Below are 19,115 nucleotides of genomic sequence, written 5' to 3'. Positions count from 1 at the left end.
TATGGGGTTGATTCCGATTCGGGAAAAACCGCTCCGAACGGCCGTTCGGAGCGTTTTTCCCGTACGAATCGTACCCTGCAACGTCCCCCGTACGTACGACGAAGTACGATTCGTACCAGGAGCCGTACTCCGAACGAGTCGTACAAGACACCGTACGACTCTAATCTCCGTACGATTCTCCTGCGGAACCTGCTGTACGCGACATCTGTACGGTTCGCGGCTGGTTTTTACGACCCAGCAAGTACGATACGTGTCGGGTACGCACCGTACGACCCTTTTTCTACGGGAGCTGAAAACAGCCGTAAAAGCAGAGTTCATGCCGAAACAGGTACGGAACGGCCCCACCGGGTACGGTGCGTACCCCCCTGCGATCATGGGGTGTACGAGCCGTACCCCCATTGTACGATCGGTGTACGATCGGTGTACGAGCCGTACCCCCATTGTACGATCGGTGTACGATCGGTGTACGAGCCGTACCCCATGTACGATGGGGGTACGGCTCGTACACCGATCGTACATGGGGTACAGCTCGTACACCGATCGTACACCGATCGTAAAATGGGGGTACGGCTCGTACACCGATCGTACACCGATCGTACAATGGGGGTACGGCTCGTACACCGATCGTACATGGGGTACAGCTCGTACACCCCATGATCGCAGGGGTACGTGCCGTACCCCTGCAATCATGGGGGGGTACGCGCTGTACGGGGTGTATGTAATCGCGCGCTTTTCCGTACGAATCACCCTTACCTGACGTGGACCGTACGAATCGCGTCCTGATTCCCCGGTCCGGATCGTACTCGTCGGGTCGTACGGCGTGTGTACGAGTCGTACGGTTCACAGTCTCAGCCTTGCAATACGTACGGATCGTGACGATTCAGACAGATTCACGGAATGCGGATCGTACTACGCGACTCGGACGGACGGGTACGATTCGTACGGAAAGGGCTACGAATACGAATCGTACAGTGGATTTTTTTACCGGATCGGAATCGAGCCCCCAGTGTTTAGTTTGTAAAACATGCAGTGCCGGGGCTGAAATCAAAATGCAGCCTATATTACTTATTTAAACTTGGTGAGATATTAATCTCAGCTATTCTCAAGTATGTCGCCAAGCTACAACACTATTAATTTATGAACAAAAAGGGTACTACTATTGCCACAAATACGCAACACCCCCACCTATTCCAAAAATACATTAAAATTAAGTTGATTGCATTTTATTTTTATATAGTAGCACTTTGAAAAAACAAAAAAATTAATTAAGTTATTTAAAGCGCGTTTGTTATAAGCTCATTTATTATAATAGAATTGTCATGTCCTTTAGGATAGTCCCTTCATCCCACCCACACAGCATAACTGTCCTACACAGGTGACCTTTTACCTCCTAGCTTACTTCTGTCTCTCCGACACCAGGCTTTCAGTACCCTATCTTAATCCCTGCACCTGACATACATGAACATGTCCCCAGCCACAGCAGATGCATTCTGTATAAGGGTCACCACTTTTTTATCCATGGCCAACAGCCAGCTGTGCATAATTATGTTTATTTAGAAAAGGATTAGCAGAGGATTAGCAAATGTTTTCAAAATATATTGAGTCTAGAAGAAACCCTGGAGAGACCACTTTAGTATAAAAGATCCTCACTCCCCCTTACTAGACAGAGGAGCATTCTTTCCAGGCTGGACTGAGACTTTGCAGTCTGATCCTTTGACAGGCAGAGGCCTGACATCCCTTGCAGGGTGCCATCCTTTGCAGAGATGGGGTCCTTCAGTCAGAAACATCAGGTGAGGGATTAGTACTTCCCCAAGCGTTTCTTGGCTCCATTAGGATATATCCAAGCTCTTACGTACACATGCTTCACCTACATATCTAGGCTAGGTCTATTCAGGTAGCCTACGCATCGTAGGAGTAAGCCAATGTTATTGTTTTATATAATCTGCTTTTATTCATTTTATTAGCACTATGGTAGAAATGTATCTGCTATTCACAATATTGGTGCTAGCGATCACATTTGTCTGCTCCGTTCTTTTGATTGTCGCAGTGAATATGTTTCATACTAGACTGGCGATTGACCAATAAATAATTTTTGAAATCATTCCAATCGTCATTCTATGTGTATTCTCAGAAACGTAAGTATGAGTGACTGAGCAAAAGATACGTATCGGGGTTGTCATGATCAGTGGTTGCCAGAAACTACCAACACCACTGTAGAATACAGGGGAGTGGTAGTGGCACTGTAGAGCTAGCTGGTCTAACGGCTGACTCATACTGTGGGGGTGTCCATAATCTGTCTGAACACCAAGCCCTCAATTTAGGTCATCCAAAACTCACAGGTCCTTGGGGGATCCTAGGAACTACACAACAGAATAACTTGTTCCGTAAAACTGTACACCCTGCAATATGCGCTCAAATCACTAAATGCGAGTATTGCAACATATAACTAATACTTTTAACGACTAGAAATAGCTTTTCACTGAAATAATTGTTCGTTTTGAAATAAATATGTTTTACAAAAAACAAACTAAAAAACATAGCCACTTACAAAACTCTGAAAAAGCACAGCACATCCTTTTCACATACTGGCACTTTAAAATAAACAAAATGTTTACTAACTTTTTAACTGCACATTTTTATAACCGCATTTATTATAATACAAGTACTAGTTCCATAAAAAACTCACACAGAAAACAACAAATAAAAAACTAACGAAAGTAAACTTTTTGTAACATTACGCACATTAGATTAAGCGATAGCATAACTTTGAAAACAGCTCAAATACAAAAGTACATGTTCCGTAACATTACACACATTGGGGCATAAACATCGCCACAGATGATTCCGGCAACTATCGCTAATGAGATGCAGAGTAGGCATTTCTGAGCAAAAAGCAGCGACAACACCACACCACTGAGAGATAAAATTCGACTTCTCCAATGTATTGTAGTTTTAGTTTTACTTATGTTTATGTTAGAATGATGTATCTATGTATGCATGACCTAATATGAAAGCACCCTATCTAGTGTAGGCCTAACTTAGCTAAGTAGGAAATGGTGTAATACGCTTATATGCTCAGTTTAGCTCATACAGGCAGAGAACCACATCGATGCCTTCTTTCCCCTCTGCCCGACCCAGTGATCTGTCAAAAGTTACTTTCTCCTCGTTTTCAGGCCCCTTTTAGTTGAGTTCCCGAGAGCAGCTGAATGCATGCTATTCTTTCTCTTCTCTGAGACCCAAGGTCGCATCTGGCCTTGGGTGCGATAAGCGCATTCCTGAAGGTGCCACGCTTGCACTCCCAGGCACCGGGACGAAAGGGAGTCACCCCTCCCGACCTCTCTAAGGATACCTAAACTGAGCTTTGAAACCAATCATGTGTACCATATATGGTCTTTCCTCTAGTAGTGTTTTTCCATCTACGGTGATTCTATGTATCATGCTGAAAGTATATATGCCCCGTTTTGAATGTAAGCCAGCAGTCTGCTCTGCGCACCTTGAGGGGTGAGGATGAGAGAGGCTCCTCTATAGAGTATCTTTGTTTGAATAAAGCTCTTGTGTTTTCTACACTGCCAACTAACTGGTTATTTGGTAATTAGTATATGGGCTATTGGTAAGTATAGCTCCTTCTGTTATTTTTATGGTACATCAGTTGGCGACTCTGGTGGGACTCCGCGTTTGGGGTCGTCCTCCCGTAACCGGGGAAAGAAAGACAAAGAAAGGGGAGCTCTGGTCGAGGAGGTGGACTGACTAATGATTTTGGCTTACTGGGCTCTCGCGATCAGAGAGCCCCAGCTGCTAGTGGCCCTTTGCCGGAGTCCTATGTAACCCAGGAGCTGACCGTGTTGGTCTTCAGGAGTTGGCAGTAAAGAACACACAATTGTACCTGAGTGCACCAGGTGAGTGAATTGTTTTCTTTGTGTCTTTGGAGAACGTCGTGAAGCAACACTTTTGGAAACAGTTAACTGTGTTGGATTTGGTAGTCGGTGTACCACAGAGAACTTTGGAGGTCTGACGGGGCAGCATTAAGGCTGCACATGCAGATGCTCCACGGACCCGTTTTGGTGAATAAGTAGAGACATCGATCGGACACCTCGGTGTGGCACGGGTGGTGCGCATCTGGTCAGACTGTTCTCTGGGAAGCCGGTGGTTGTACCTGGGTAGCCATTGGGACACATCTGAAGCGATGCTAAGGCAGCGGGTCAGTCAGAATAGTCCCAAGGGTGAACCAGAAAGACTTTGGGGCGATCCGTAGGCTAGTCTGTGATAACTACCTGTTGGATGATTTCTGAGTAGTCCTTGGACTCTTTTTGATTTTGGTGTTTTGATTGGTCCGGGATTTGGATTATTCGGTTCTCCACGAAAGGGAGTCGGCGGGCTCCATTCTTTGGTTTAGAAAAGACATGTCATTTTGGATAACTTAGGTTTGATGACACTACCTCAATGTTTTGAATATATGTACTGGCTTGTTGTATTATGTTTTGAGAGTGAATGAATGGTTGAGTATGTGGTGGATGAATGGACATGGCCATGTTTGAAAGCGCAATATTTTGATTGTGTAAAGAACGTGTAGCAATTTGCCGCAATGCTGTGTTTTAGTAAATTGAACTGTTTTGGATGTTGTTGCCGCCCCAATGAAACTTGCTTGGCTGAGAGTCAGCCTGCCCCTCCTGAGGGCTGCCCGAGTCATGATATATATGTGAAACATGGTCTTACTCCCATCCTATTTAATACCTTATGGCATAAATATACCAAAGATAATGTAGAATTGCAATGGCCTTTAACAGGGTCTTTTGATGAAAAGAGAATACAGTATTTGCAGGACCCATTATTTTCCAAATGTAGTCGACAGCCCATGTTTGATTCCTTAAATATGTGGCAGAAGGAAGCAAAGCGTAGGCATATAAGACAGGAGAAACTATGCCAGATCAAGAAGGGACAGACCAGTACGCAGAAAGCTGTTGCTTACGATAAAGCCCAAACTGAACATAACATCGAGTGTGCAGACAGACACTTCAGACTGCAGGTAGATAAAAGTTATGTGAGTTGGCCTGAGCCGGAAGATGAGATAGATGACTTATTGGACATACGTCCACCTCCCCCCTATGCCCCACAGTGCATATATCCTGCGGTCGCTCTGACCCCTAACTCGGCTCTAGCAGCTTCGGCGGCTGCTGTCTCCTTCTCCCCTGCTCCCCTTGGGGGGCCCTCCGTTTCGGCTCCCTCAGCATTTGGAACGGCCACCTTATGCCCGAATGCCTCAGCTTCTCCCACTGCATCCACAGTTGTCTTGTTTATCCCGACATCTACCTGGGCTGCTCAGTCTTGCAGTTCGACTCCAACCCTATCTGACCTTACTCCCTCCCTCGTTCCGGGTGATCTTGGTGCTCGGAGATTGTTTACTATACCTAGCAGGTAATCCAGCCCCTTTAATCAGTATAAAGCTAGGAGCTGAGTCTAGAGACTTTAGATTATCCTGAACTGAAAGTCTGAAACAAAACTCTGGACCTTCGACATTCTACTGCAACTAGAAGACTGAAGAATCTCCCTTGTGGTCAAGGAGTGACCACCCTGTGCAAACAGGTACCACCTAGCGAATTGCCGTTTTGCTTGATGCTACCGAAGGATCCAGATCACTCTGCTTCACAGGACTAGACTTCCAGACTTCTCTGAAACCGACCCATACCTACAGCAAAGCTGAGACCTGTGACAGACACAAGAGACGTGGGACTGGACACCTGGCCATTTTGCACTTTGCTAAACTGTGCAGCTTCTGAGGCTTCCTAGAAGTTGTGCATTGGGACTTAAGAAGCCCCAACCCCGAGTCGTAAGTACACCAAAGCTCAGCCCTCAACACTCCACGAGTGCCATGTGGAGCCTGCTCCTGCATTTCCTCTTGATGCATCTTTGTGGTTGTTCGCCCGCTGGCTAGTGGCCATCTTGAAGACTTCATTTTGAAACAACGCTGCTTGCCTGGTTGCTCTTGGCTTGCTCTTGATTTCCTGTAACGGGGAAGCTCCACAGACCTTGCTGGTATGTACAAGAAGCCAATCTTCACTTCCTGTGTTGGTTGCGTTTGCCAAGGATTGTTGACCCCAATCCGGAAGCCGACACCGCCAACAGCGAGCGCCTTTGTGGGACAGTCCGTATCCAGCTCCTGGTTTTTGTTGATGCCTCCTGGTGTATGTGGCTGCAGAGACAAGCTTCACTGTCCATTCTCCTTGGACATCAACGAGGACCCGCTCAGCTCTGGTGGCCCTACCTCAGTGCATCGCAAGTCACCGTCCCATGGCGGGGTGCCTGTGCCGGCCGCAGTGCATCCAGGGCCACTAGCTCTGTGCAGCTCAAGTCATGGACCCTTGCTGTTTGAACTTTGAACTTCTAATTGTCTGATATCTGTTGTAGTTGCTGCCAGCACCAACAACCCCTGAGGGGTGGCTCACATTACCCAACACCCATCCAGCACAGGTGTCACTGGACATGTGACCCTGGCAATACAAGGTGCCGGGTGCACGTGCCCGTAGCCAGTTCCAAAAATTATCTCAGTGTGTCCGTGTGGTCATTATGTATGATTGGGGCCCCGGGCCATACCACATTACATTGTGCAATGTACATCTGGCCCAACCTTTTCACCTCAGGCAGTGCGGTAGACCTTGGCCATGTAGCTGTGTCGGACCATGCTGTGAGCGTAAGCAGAGTGGACCGGTGTACAGCACTATGGCATAGGGGTGTGGTCATTGTTAGGCCTTGCCAAGGAAGTAACTAATGCGTGTGTCTCTGGTGTGGTTGATGAATACAGGCCTCAGCAAGGCTCGTGAGTGCGAAAGGGTTCGCCCTTCTGTACGCAAAGTCCTCAGACTACATAAGAAATTGGCACGGAAACTGGAAATACAAAAATATAGATTAATAAACCTTTAAAGGTGGTACTACAGCTGACACAACACTCTACAGTATTGTACAAGGTAGCACAAAGAACACGAACATGCGGTCCCCTTTTATACACAAAGAAGGGGCTCATAAGTAGGCGGTTACAGGTCAAATGTACGATTTAGAACCATATAAGGACATTTCTCAAGCATGATCGATACATGGGTGGAGTTAATGGTTCATGAAGCCCCCTGAATGCACATTCCAATCCCCTCTAAGCAGAGACAGATGTTACATGCACTGGGCATGCGCTAGATAAGCTGGAACTATGTATAGCCTGTTGCCGGGCAAACTCCAGGGGTGACAGTCAGTGAGGTAGGACTTGCCTCGTGGCGAGCACATGGTGGAATGTAGCCTAAAAGATGGACGCCAGAAAACAAGATGGAGTGCAGCCGTACTTTCAAGTATGAGCAGGAAAACTACAATGAAGACATAATAGCATGTCTTCAGCGAATGCTTAACATTACCGCTGTTTTATTTACAACAGATGACCCTTTCAGCATTTGCTGAAGACATTCGGTTTTCTTGGATAATCTAAATACTCATTATTTATATCGATGCTCATCATATCCGCTATCTCTCTAGTTATAGTCTTTTTATGGGCAGCATCCGTAACAGCTTGTTTATTAGGTACACAAAATGAGATGCACAGCGAACATATCATAGGGCTACATTGAATACATACACAACAGGTGAATAATATAGCAATAATTATGCATAGTCCAGTAAGAACCTTCCATCCCCATATGGAAATCAGGGTCCAGAACCACCCAGAGAATGTCCAAGATCCATTTTCTTGATGTATATCAGCTGCGATTTTGTGTAATTTGTTAATAGCTTTATACACAGAAGGAGTATGGTCAGGTATAAAAACACAGCAGCTACTTCCGATAATTCTGCAAGCTCCACCCCTATCTGCTAACATAACGTCGAGAACCATTCGGTTCTGCAACTCAACAATCCTAGTAATTTGTAGCTCTTCAGTAAGGTTCCCAAGAGCTGCAGCAGTTTGATTAGTAACAGCTTCCACTACTCTTGTTAATCCCCGTATCTTTCTGCTATTCAGAGCAGCTCCCACAAAGAAAAACAGTCCTAAATTGAAATCTATGTACTGCTGAAGACTAGTGTCTGTCTGATCAACATCATCTATGGATAAGGTCCGCTTAAATCTGTTCACAGTTACATTATTCAACAACTTCAAGTCTTTATGATATGATGCAGGTGCCAAAAATACAGGTGGCAATAAAAACGATACATAACATACTCCAGACCATCCGGCTGGTAATCTATAGTAGCCCTTATTCCCACATACAAAATAGGTGTTATGTGAAGCAAGAAAAGTACTGTTATTCAGGCCATCAATGTTCAATACAACAATACAATCACTAACACCTACAGGAATATGGCCTACACTTTGTACACATAAATCAGCTTGTGCTTGAGCCACAGAAATCACGAACTTCTCTTGTCCAACAGTGTCTCTGGTGTTTGTAAAAAATATAAGGTGTTGATTCATTGTCCGGTCGATACTCTTCCCACTCCCATATAGTTCCATTGGCTTGTGGATAGCCGTCATTATCTTGATGACATTCCTTATTCAATTTGAAAATCAGTCGTCCAACTGTGGGCTGTCTTGTGGCAAAAAGCAAAGTGTACCATGCTATACAAGAGCCATTGTGAGAAAAGGGAAGTGGTATGAACGGTGTTCCCCCTTTCTTTTGATGCACTGGCATCATCCCAAATATCCAGCAATCTGTAGCATTTGTAGCAACGTGGGTGTGATGCAACATCTGAATGAAAGAGTTATTCAAATATGACTGTCGATGTTTCAGCTCTTGATATGGGAGTGTATAGAAAAAGTGCTCATCAGGGACAAGAGTAGAAACAACATACAGTTCACGGGCAGGAGCCTTCTCCTCAACAAACCACATGACTGTAGCAATGACTGCTATAACGAAAATGAATCCTACAGAACCAAAAATCTTCTTTTTATCCATCTCGAACAAATGTACACAGTATCTTCCTGAAACTAAAGTGTTGTCAGAACTCTTACCCCTGAGGTAGCCGTTGCTTTCTTCACCATCGGGCCAAGACGGGTGTCACTACTCTAATGCATGGCTGATCCCCCCCTTGCCTCATTGGCTCTCCGTTTCACAAACCTAGGGACCGTTCTGACAACTTCTCATACAATTGCAGATTCTTTCCTTGGTCGCAGGTTATATCTTCTCAATGCAGGCGTTGTCTGGTCCGGGAAGAACTCCTCAGAATCGTCAGGTACCACAGCAGGGCCTCTCTCCGTAGTCAGGATATCTCGATGATCAGTCAGCACAGCAGGTTCTACCAAATCAGGTTGCACTTTCCGACAATGGATGGAATGTATCCAGTTCCTGCGATTTGTCACTCGTACTGCTGTTCTTGTGGCTAGGAGGACCTGTTCAGGGCCACACCATCTCGGCTCCAGACTATTCGACCTCTCAAAGGATTTTACAAGGACGAAATCAGCAGGCCAGAGATTGTGACCTTTTCCTGTGGACCGATCAGGGAGTGCTTCTCAAACCGGTTGATGAATGGAAACCAAGCTATCAGTTAATTGTGCCAAATAGTCATTCATTAAAACACAAGGTACATCATACACTGAACTTGGTTTGGGCACCCCATATATATTCATGGGGCGCCTGAAAACTATTTCATAGGGGGTTAGGCCCGTCCGAGAGTGTGGTACCGATCTGATAGACAACAACGCCAAAGGCAGAGCATCTGGCCAAGTCAGAGAAGTAGAAGCCTGTATTTTCGCAATTTTCAGCTTTAAGGTGCCATTATATTTTTCCACCAATCCTGCTGATTGTGGGTGGAATACTACGTGGAACTTTTGCACGATGCCTAATCCCTTCAGGACATACTTAATAATGTCCGCCACAAAATGGGGCCCGTTATCACTCCACAACAATCTACAAACACCGAAACGAGGGAAAAATTCCTTCAAAAGCACCTTAGCAGTAGTCATGGCAGTATTGTCTTTAGTAGGGTATGCTTCAATCCATTTACTGAATGCACAAACCACAACCAGGACGTACTTCAGAATATTGCAGCGTTCCAGCTGAATATAATCCATTTGCAATACTTCAAAAGGTGCAGTGGGTGTTGCAAATCCTCCTGCTGGAGTTTGTGTCCCTTTTCCTGGATTATATTTAAGGCAAATCATGCAAGTCTGTACCACTCTCTTAGCTGTGCTAGCAATTTCTGGATGCTCCCAAACTTGCGTAAGCAATTTCACAATTGCCGAAGCTCCTACATGTGCTAGCCCATGTGCCATCTGAACCATAGGTTGCACGAAGGCTGTAGGTAACTTCCACCTATCCATCTGCTTATTCCTCCAACAACCCTCATCGTCCAATTCTCCATCTTTGGACCATTGCTCTCGTTCTCTCTCAGTGGCAGTCTTTTGCATTTCTAGTACCTTCTCCCTAGCATCATGCCACCGTTCAGCTCTTGACTTCACGATATACATTGAAGTAGAACCAGGCTGCATTGCAGTTTCACGTGCCACTCGATCTACAAAAGCGTTTCCTTGTCCCACTTTGTCTGTCACTTTCTTGTGTGCACTACATTTCACTATAGCTATTCTCTTAGGGAGCGTCAGTGCAGTCAAAAGCTGTTGTACTAATTCTCCATAAATGATTTGAGTTACATGTGATGTCAAAAAGCCCCTTTCCTTCCAGAGCAGGCCGAAATCGTGGGCTACTCCGAAAGCATAGCGGCTATCTGTGTAAACATTCACACATAATCCTGCACTAAGCTCACAAGCTCGTATCAACGCTATCAGTTCTGCTGCCTGAGCTGATTTCTGTAGTATGCGTGCTGTCTCCACTATCGTGTGTAATGTGGTAATTGCATATGCTGCGGAAGTGGTTCCATCTGGTAACTTTAAACAGGACCCATCCACCCACAGCTCTCCATCCACATCTGTAAAGGGCATATCTTGTAAATCAATACGACCCTTTGTCTGTTCCTCGGTCACAAAGACACAGTCATGCGTCTCTTGCTCCTCAGGCTGAGTCACTGGAAAGGGCAACAACATAGCTGGATTCAGTGTTGCACATCTCTTCAACGTTATGTGAGGAGCCAACAATGTCAGCTCGTATCCTGTTAGACGAGCACTAGTTAAATGTTGCGTCTTCGTCTGATTCAAAAGGGCATCAACAGCATGGGGAACCAACACCAACAGCTTATGAGATAAAACTATCCCTTCACTCTGGCGTATTGACACAGCTGTTGCTGCAACTGAGCGAAAACACCCAGGTAACGCTCGGGCAACAGGATCAAGTACTGCCGAAAAGTATGCACAAGGGCGCTGCTTATCGCCGTGCATCTGCACTAACACTGATAACGCGCATCCATCTCTCTCATGCACATACAATGTAAAGGGCTTTGTGTAGTCAGGGGTGCCTAATACTGGTGCCGAACAAAGGGCCTGACGTAATTGGCGAAAAGCAATCTCATATTCATCCGTCCATGGAAGGGGAACTGGGGTATCCTTTGTCAACAGGCCTAACAATGGTTTAACTATGCATGAAAACCCCAATATCCACTGTCTACAAAAGGAGGTGAGACCCAAAAAGGCTCAAACTTCTTTCTGCGTGGAGGGTACTGGTGTGTCTAAAATGGCTTGAATACGATCTGGTGTAAGTGCACGCCCCTCCTTAGACTAAAGGTGACCTAAGTAGGTTACCTTTGGTCTACAATATTGCAATTTCTTTTTCGATACTTTGTGATTGTGGGATTCCGAAAAGGTAAGTAAGGACAAAGTGCATTCTTCACATTGCTCAGGGGTGTCGGCAGCCAACAAGATGTCATCGACATATTGTATAAGCGCCACACCGTCGGGTAAAACAAACGAATCCAATTGTCGTTTCAATGCCTGACTATAAATGCTGGGACTCTCAGTATAGCCTTGGGGAACTCTACAGAATCTGTACGATCTATTATTCAACATGAAGCCGAAAAGATATCGGCTATCAGAATGAATAGGGATCAAAAAGAAAGCGTTCTTCAAGTCTATAACAGAGAACGTTGTTGCAGTTGGTGGGACCAAAGTAAGGAGTGTCGTAATATCAGAAACCACTGGGTATTGAGGTATCACTATCTTGTTGATCTCCCTTAAATCGATAATAAATCGATAAATCCTGGTGTCAGTGTCTTTTTTCAAAATCGGTAGTATACGACTGTTACACACATTATATGGAACTTCTTCAACCACCCCTACTTTAATCAAGTCCTGCACTATCTGTATGAGCGCCTCCTCCCCTCCTGTGAAATCCGATACTGAGGCAGGCATGGCAACACAGCTCCCTCCTTTACACTGATGTGCACCGGAGGGATAATCATCTGTCCCACGTCGGTATCGGACGTGGCCCACAAAGATTCAGGCAAAGAGGCCAATGCAGCCTCTACGGTAATCATGTATACCCTCTCCATTGGTGGATAATTGTCATTCAAAATAACACATACTCCCTCAGGGGAGCACCGTATCGTGGCCCGAAAATATTTGAGCATATCCAGGCCGACGATATTATCAGGAGTGTTTGGGGAAAGTAGGAATGGGCATGATGCAGCAAACTGATCTACATAAAGTGCAAGAGGTTGTGACAGTGGGCTAACAGAAGGCGTTCCATCGAACCCTATGGACGTAATTGTTGAGCCAGACAGGGGAGCCCTCAGAACCAGTTTTTTGGACAAAGCGCTACGAGTAGCTCCTGTGTCAACCAGGAACCTATCAGTAGAGCCCAAAACATGTGCTGTAACATAAGGACCCCTCTGATCTACTGGCATTTCAACTGGTTCCTTACCCCATCCAACGCAATCCTATGCATACTGTGAATCATGCTGTTCGGGAGGTGCATAGTCAGACATTTGGTACTGATTCCGTCGATCAAAAACATTAGACCCATCTCGGGGTCGCACATTAGAATCAAATCTAGCTCGGTCATTTGTGTTATTTCTAGGGCCTGAAAAATTTCCTCTACCCCTCATAGACCCCTGCCCACGCTCCTGGCGCTGTGCACGCAACACCGGACATTCATTCGCCCAATGGCCTTTCTGTCTACAATACGCACATTGATCCCGGGCCAAATCAGTACGGGCCGAAGGAAAGTTAGAAAAATTCTTGCCGCCCCGATCGTTACCTCTACGAGGTGGCCCATATACTTCCGCTAACATAACCTTAGTTTTTAGATCTTTAGATTTCTTTTCCTCACTCCCCTTTGCTTCTAGTTCCTGATGCTCGTAATACTGAGCCATCATCAGGAGGGATGCTGGTGTCGAAGTTGTCCTTGAACTTTCACTCACTTTTAATCGAGCTGCTATACTTGGTAATAAATTCGAAACATATTTATCGACAAAGAGATGTCGACCCGTATCGTCCGTAAGCGACTGACCACTTAAATCATGGAATGTTTCCTCAAACCGCGTGAAGAAATCCAAAACGGATTCATCTACTTTCTGTTTACAAGACGCTAACATAGTCCAATCAATCTTTTTAGGGGGGATAAGTGTTTTTAATTTAGTTACAATAGCGGCAGGAAGATTTAAAATCGACTGGGGCGGCTTCTGTGCTGGTTTTCTCTCCCTGTCCTCATCCTCAAGATCCGCCCATCGAGCTTTGAATACCTGAAGATCATCAACCTTTCGTATTGATCTCCACATATCTGGTAGTAATATAAGCCCGAAAAACAAATCAATATCGGCTAAAGTCAAAGTACAAGAATTCAAAGCCCCCTCAACTTCCTCATAAAAGGCTGCGGGATTCTTTCGAGGATCAGGTAATGCTGCTTTCAATGCTATAACGTCTGCCCCATTCCAAGGAGTGTAAACCCAATTATAGATGAAATACCCTTGAGCATCCGCTGACCCTCTATCTGTACTAGTACCCGCTCCCTTAGGGGGAACGTACAAAGGCGCCGCCTCCCGCATTGGTTTAACATGCACTGCATCGATCTTATCTGAATAAAAGATGGATGACTGCTTCCCGCCACCAGCCGGATTCGATGGCTCCTCACCAGCTTTCCGTTTCCGTACTTCATCCCGGAGCCGAAACATTTCATCCCGTAACGCAAATAGCCGTCGGATTGCATCGGGCACCTGGGGAGAAAGAAAAAGACCTTTACGCAGTTCCTTTGCATCGGCTATCACATCCGCTGGTTCAAGAACATCAGAATATCTCCGAAAGGCTGTCACCACTTCATCAGAAAGAAAACCAACAAAATACAGTCTTTCCCTATCTTCCCATGTCTCAAGCTCTGTCAACAGATCGGCAAGGGGCATAGTATCTTTGGTGACCCGATAAGCAATCTTACGAAGATCAGCCATGCGATCGGCCGATAACATAGACCGCGTATCCACCTTCTGTCCGGGCGGCCTAGAATCTTGATCTCCTCCACTCGGGGCAGACGGACCAGCGTACGGCGGTGGTGAACGATCTAGTAACGAAAAATCATCATCCGATTTATTAAGGACAGGATAGAGAGGCTAACGAACAGGGTACTTGCCAGATATTTGCAACCGACGTTCTTTCTCCTGTTTCTCTTCTAATTCCTTTGCTTCTCGCTTTTTCATCTCATGCGCCTTTTCACGCTCACTCTTTCGCTGCTCTTTCTTAATCAGTGCTTGCTCATGTTTCTCACGCTCTCGCACCTCTTTCACCCACATTCGTATACATTCAAACATATCTTGCCTCACTCGCCGCTTACACATACATTGCTCCACATACTCAATCTTCCTCAAATCAAACGATCCATACATAGGCCATCGCAACTCAGGATCCTTCTTTGTATATTTCCTCCACAACGTGCTGTACATTATGGGGGAAAGACCAAATTTGACGTACATGTCTCTATTCGGCAACCCCTCTGGGGGAGCCGGCTGTGATTCTACAAGTACTAACCGGTCATTTCCAAAACAGCAGCACCACCTACGAAGTGCGCTAAAAACAGGCATGTCTAGAAATAATGCAGAATATGCAATATTATAATTAAATGGCACTTGAAATGCTGCGCCGCTCAAATTCACAGATCAGGAGAAATATCCCCACATTGCCCGCCTATATGGGTTGCAACTCATATATACTCTCACAGGATCAATAATATGACTAGTCACTATAAAACAATCAAACAATTCAGTACTATCAAAGGCTCGGAGCAAGGATCGCACAACGATTCTTACCAATCAAGAGCGTCCAGATTCCAACTGCCAAGTTCCGAATTTGCCCAAACGGCCACTATACGGCAAACCGACAGAAGAGGTCTCAGTCGATGACCGGCGCCACCCAGATGGTCAGATCGGAAGGGAAGGAAGAATACCTCGGGATGCCAGGACTAAAGGCGCCGCTGGCAGTGATCACGTCCCCGGCAAGGTTCCAATCCTTCATCACGACCAGTCCTTCGAGCATCCGAGTCGCTGATGAGCCCCAAGTTGGGCGCCAATTGATGAATACAGGCCTCAGCAAGGCCCGTGAGTGCGAAAGGGTTCGCCCTTCTGTACGCAAAGTCCTCAGACTACATAAGAAATTGGCACGGAAACTGGAAATACAAAAACATAGTTTAATAAACCTTTAAAGGTGGTACTACAGCCCACACAACACTCTACAGTATTGTACAAGGTAGCACAAAGAACAGGAACATGCGGTCCCCTTTTATACACAAAGAAGGGGCTCATAAGTAGGCGGTTACAGCTCAAATGTATGATTTACAACCATATAAGGACATTTTTCAAGCATGATCGATACATGGGTGGAGTTAATGGTTCATGAAGCCCCCTGAATGCACATTCCAATCCACTCTAAGAAGAGACAGATGTTACATGTACTGGGCATGCGCTAGATAAGCTGGAACTATTTATAGCCTGTTGCCGGGCAAACTCCAGGGGTGACAGTCAGTGAGGTAGGACTTGCCTCGTGGCGAGCACATGGTAGAATGTAGCCTAAAAGATGGACGCCGGAAAACAAGATGGAGTCCAGCCGTACTTTCAAGTATGAGCCGGAAAACTACAATGAAGACATAATAGCATGTCTTCAGCGAATGCTTAACATTACCGCTGTTTTATTTACAATATGGTGACGGTACTACCTGTCACGCAAGATACAATGTTGCAATGTAGCATGCCCCCGGAGTGCGGGCATGGCCAAAGGGTAAATGAGGGAGCGCAAGCCCGCTCAGGGTCAGGGATCAGACATATCAATTGTTGTGTGTGTCGCTGTTACCGCAGCATAATCCAAAGGTCTACCTTCAACCACATGGCGAGTTCAGCCAGGCATGTACCCTGCATCTGTGTCTGCCCTATCCTTACCATAGGCCTACACACCTGGCGCCCACCTTCAGTGCACAACATCACAGTGTCGTTGTCAGGCACAGACAGGCATGACAATGGTGTGCCATAGGGGTGCAAGTGATGCACCCGCGCTGCGCACACTAGTAAATAGGCTCAGGGGAGGGAGAAGCAGCAGTGATGCTACTTTATACACATTGATGCCGCTCAATTCCTACAAGCAGTACATGTCAAACAGGAATCACAAAGTCTCACATATCACACACCAATGAACCAGTGAGCATGCCAACACATCATGCAGAACCAACTATTGACTCATGTCTCTCTGCACTGTCACAGGTGATCAAAGATATGCACTCTGTGCTTGGATGATGACACCCCTACGAGCCCCGAATAAACAGCCCAGACGCAGTGCAATGTGGCCCTCAAATGCACCAGGGGCATAGTGAAATGCACTTTTGGCGTGTTGAAGTCACATTTTAGGTGCCTGGATGTCACAGGAGGAAAGCTCCTTTACTGCCCAGACATTGTGTGCAAGATGATTGTTGTATGTTCTGTGTTGCACAACATATCTGTATGCAGCAAGTGCCAGATGCACCGGGCAATGAAGATGAAGATGAGGCAGGTGGACCACACCCCACTGCAGCAAGAATAGCCTGTAGCAACACCTTCATTGACAATTTATTCACATGAACACGTCACATTGTCACAGTCCTTAACAATCATGGGACAGTACAATATGACCACAGGCACAGCATGTGCAAATGAATGTGTTCCAAAAAACATTCCCTGAGTGCATGTCACTCATCTGTACAGGCACATCACTTAGACAGGTGTGAGTACGACATGTGCTAACAATTTTATGATTTGTTCATGGATTGTGGGTGTGTCACATCTGTGCAGAGAGGCTGTTTAGGGTGTCACGTATTCGAACTGCCAGTTCTGTGTGTCACAGTTAGTAGGGAATCCCACTCTTTGGCGTTTCCCATATGTCCCAAATCATTCAATTTTTGCTGTCATTTGTGGCCTACAGGTGACAACAGGGCTCCTTTTGGGGTCGACATGTACCACCATGATGCAGGGATGCCCCCTGTGACTCAAGTCCCACAACATGGGCAACATGTATGTAAGTGGGAGTCACTGCCCCTACATTCATCCATGCTTTCATGATTGATTGGTCATGGACATGTCACATCTGTGTGAAGGAGGGGTTGCTTGTCCCTCTACAATGTGAAGGGGAAAAGCGGTTTCACAGTGTGTTCCATGCATGTTTCCACATTGGCGCAGTTTACATGCAGACGGCATGTCAATGAACATTGTTACTGTGAGAAGATGCCTATTTCATGCGGGACAATGGTCATTTGTCACGGATGGGGGTTGTGCTTGTACCTTGTCATCTCACCATTTTTTTACTCCGCTCTCATGGTGCATTTACCCACATGACGCATGGGAATTGCAGGCCTATCATTGGTTATCTGCGATTTTTGTATCGCGGTTGGCCTCATCACTACTATTTTTGCATTTGTGTTTTGCGTTTGTTCGGCATCACGTTAATTTTAACGCAGTAATTTGGTGCATTATCGTGGGACTATGGCATAGTACCACCGTGTTGAGAATGCCACGTTAACACAGAGTTATTTTCTAGCGATACACTGCGATGTGAGGAGTTGCCTTAAGGTAATTTTGCAATGGTTATCACATAATCTTGAGAATATGCCCCATTATTATTCCACATTACTTTGAAAACACCTCAGATGGAAAACAAAGCAAAACAAATGAATTAATGTAATAAAAGTATACTTTCTGTAACATTACGCACCGTAAATTAAGCGATCGCATTACTTCGAAAACACTTCAGATGGAAAAAAAAGCAATGCAAACCAAATTAAATAAAGTAACAAAAGTGCACGTTCTGTAACACTACGCATCTTCGATTAAGGGATCACATTACTTCGAAAACACAGCAGACAGAAAACAAAGCAAAGCAAACCAAATTAAATAAAGTAACAAAAGTACATGTTCTGTAACATTACGCACCTTAGATTAAGAGATCAAATTACTTCAAAAACACCTCAGACGGAAAACAAAGCAAAGCAAACTAAAATAAATTAAGTAAAAAAAGTATACTTTCAGTAACATTATGCACCTTAGATTAAGTGATTGCATTACTTCGAAAACACCTCAGATGGAAAAAAAAGCAAAGCACATTAAGGAAAAAAGCCTGAGAAAACCAGCATACATCAACAACACCGAACAAATGCAAGTAAAGGAGCCAGTAGTCATGGGTGTGCCCGGCAGACAAAAGGAGGGGCTTTGTACATTATTAACCAATCACAACACATCATTTTAAAAGGCACACTAAATGACAAATGGAAACAACAAACTAAAAAGAGGCGTTAACAAACACCGTAGAGCATATACTGCATGTCTCAACGAGACAGTGCATGTTCTGCCTTGGCAAGACCTAAAAATAAGGCTCAAAATACACTTTACGTACACGAGGAGCATTCCAAAGGAAAAATAATTTTTACCTTTTGACACAAAAAATATTTGTATTGTTTGTTAAATAGCCTGAACGCCTTTTTAACTACCTACATTCTCATACACAATGATCACCAACCTATTCAAATGTCTCCCGCCACTCCAGACTACTCGTCGCTAATTAGATGGCTACTAAGATCACATTTGTCCTTTAAATAAATTAGGCTATTTTAAGCATACAAAATGACTGTAATGCACTCAGATGTGTTGATATTGTTTGCAGTAAAATTAACATACTTTTAAACAAGCCACAGTTTTGTATTCTGATCTGGAAAGATTCCGATTTTATCTCTGTTGTTTGTGCATAGCGCCCATTACGATTCTGCATGATT

The sequence above is a fragment of the Lissotriton vulgaris genome, chromosome 8 (assembly GCF_964263255.1).
Source record: "Lissotriton vulgaris chromosome 8, aLisVul1.2, whole genome shotgun sequence".
NCBI classification, from domain to species: Eukaryota; Metazoa; Chordata; class Amphibia; order Caudata; family Salamandridae; genus Lissotriton; species Lissotriton vulgaris.
Note: the sequence above shows the minus strand (reverse complement) of the source record.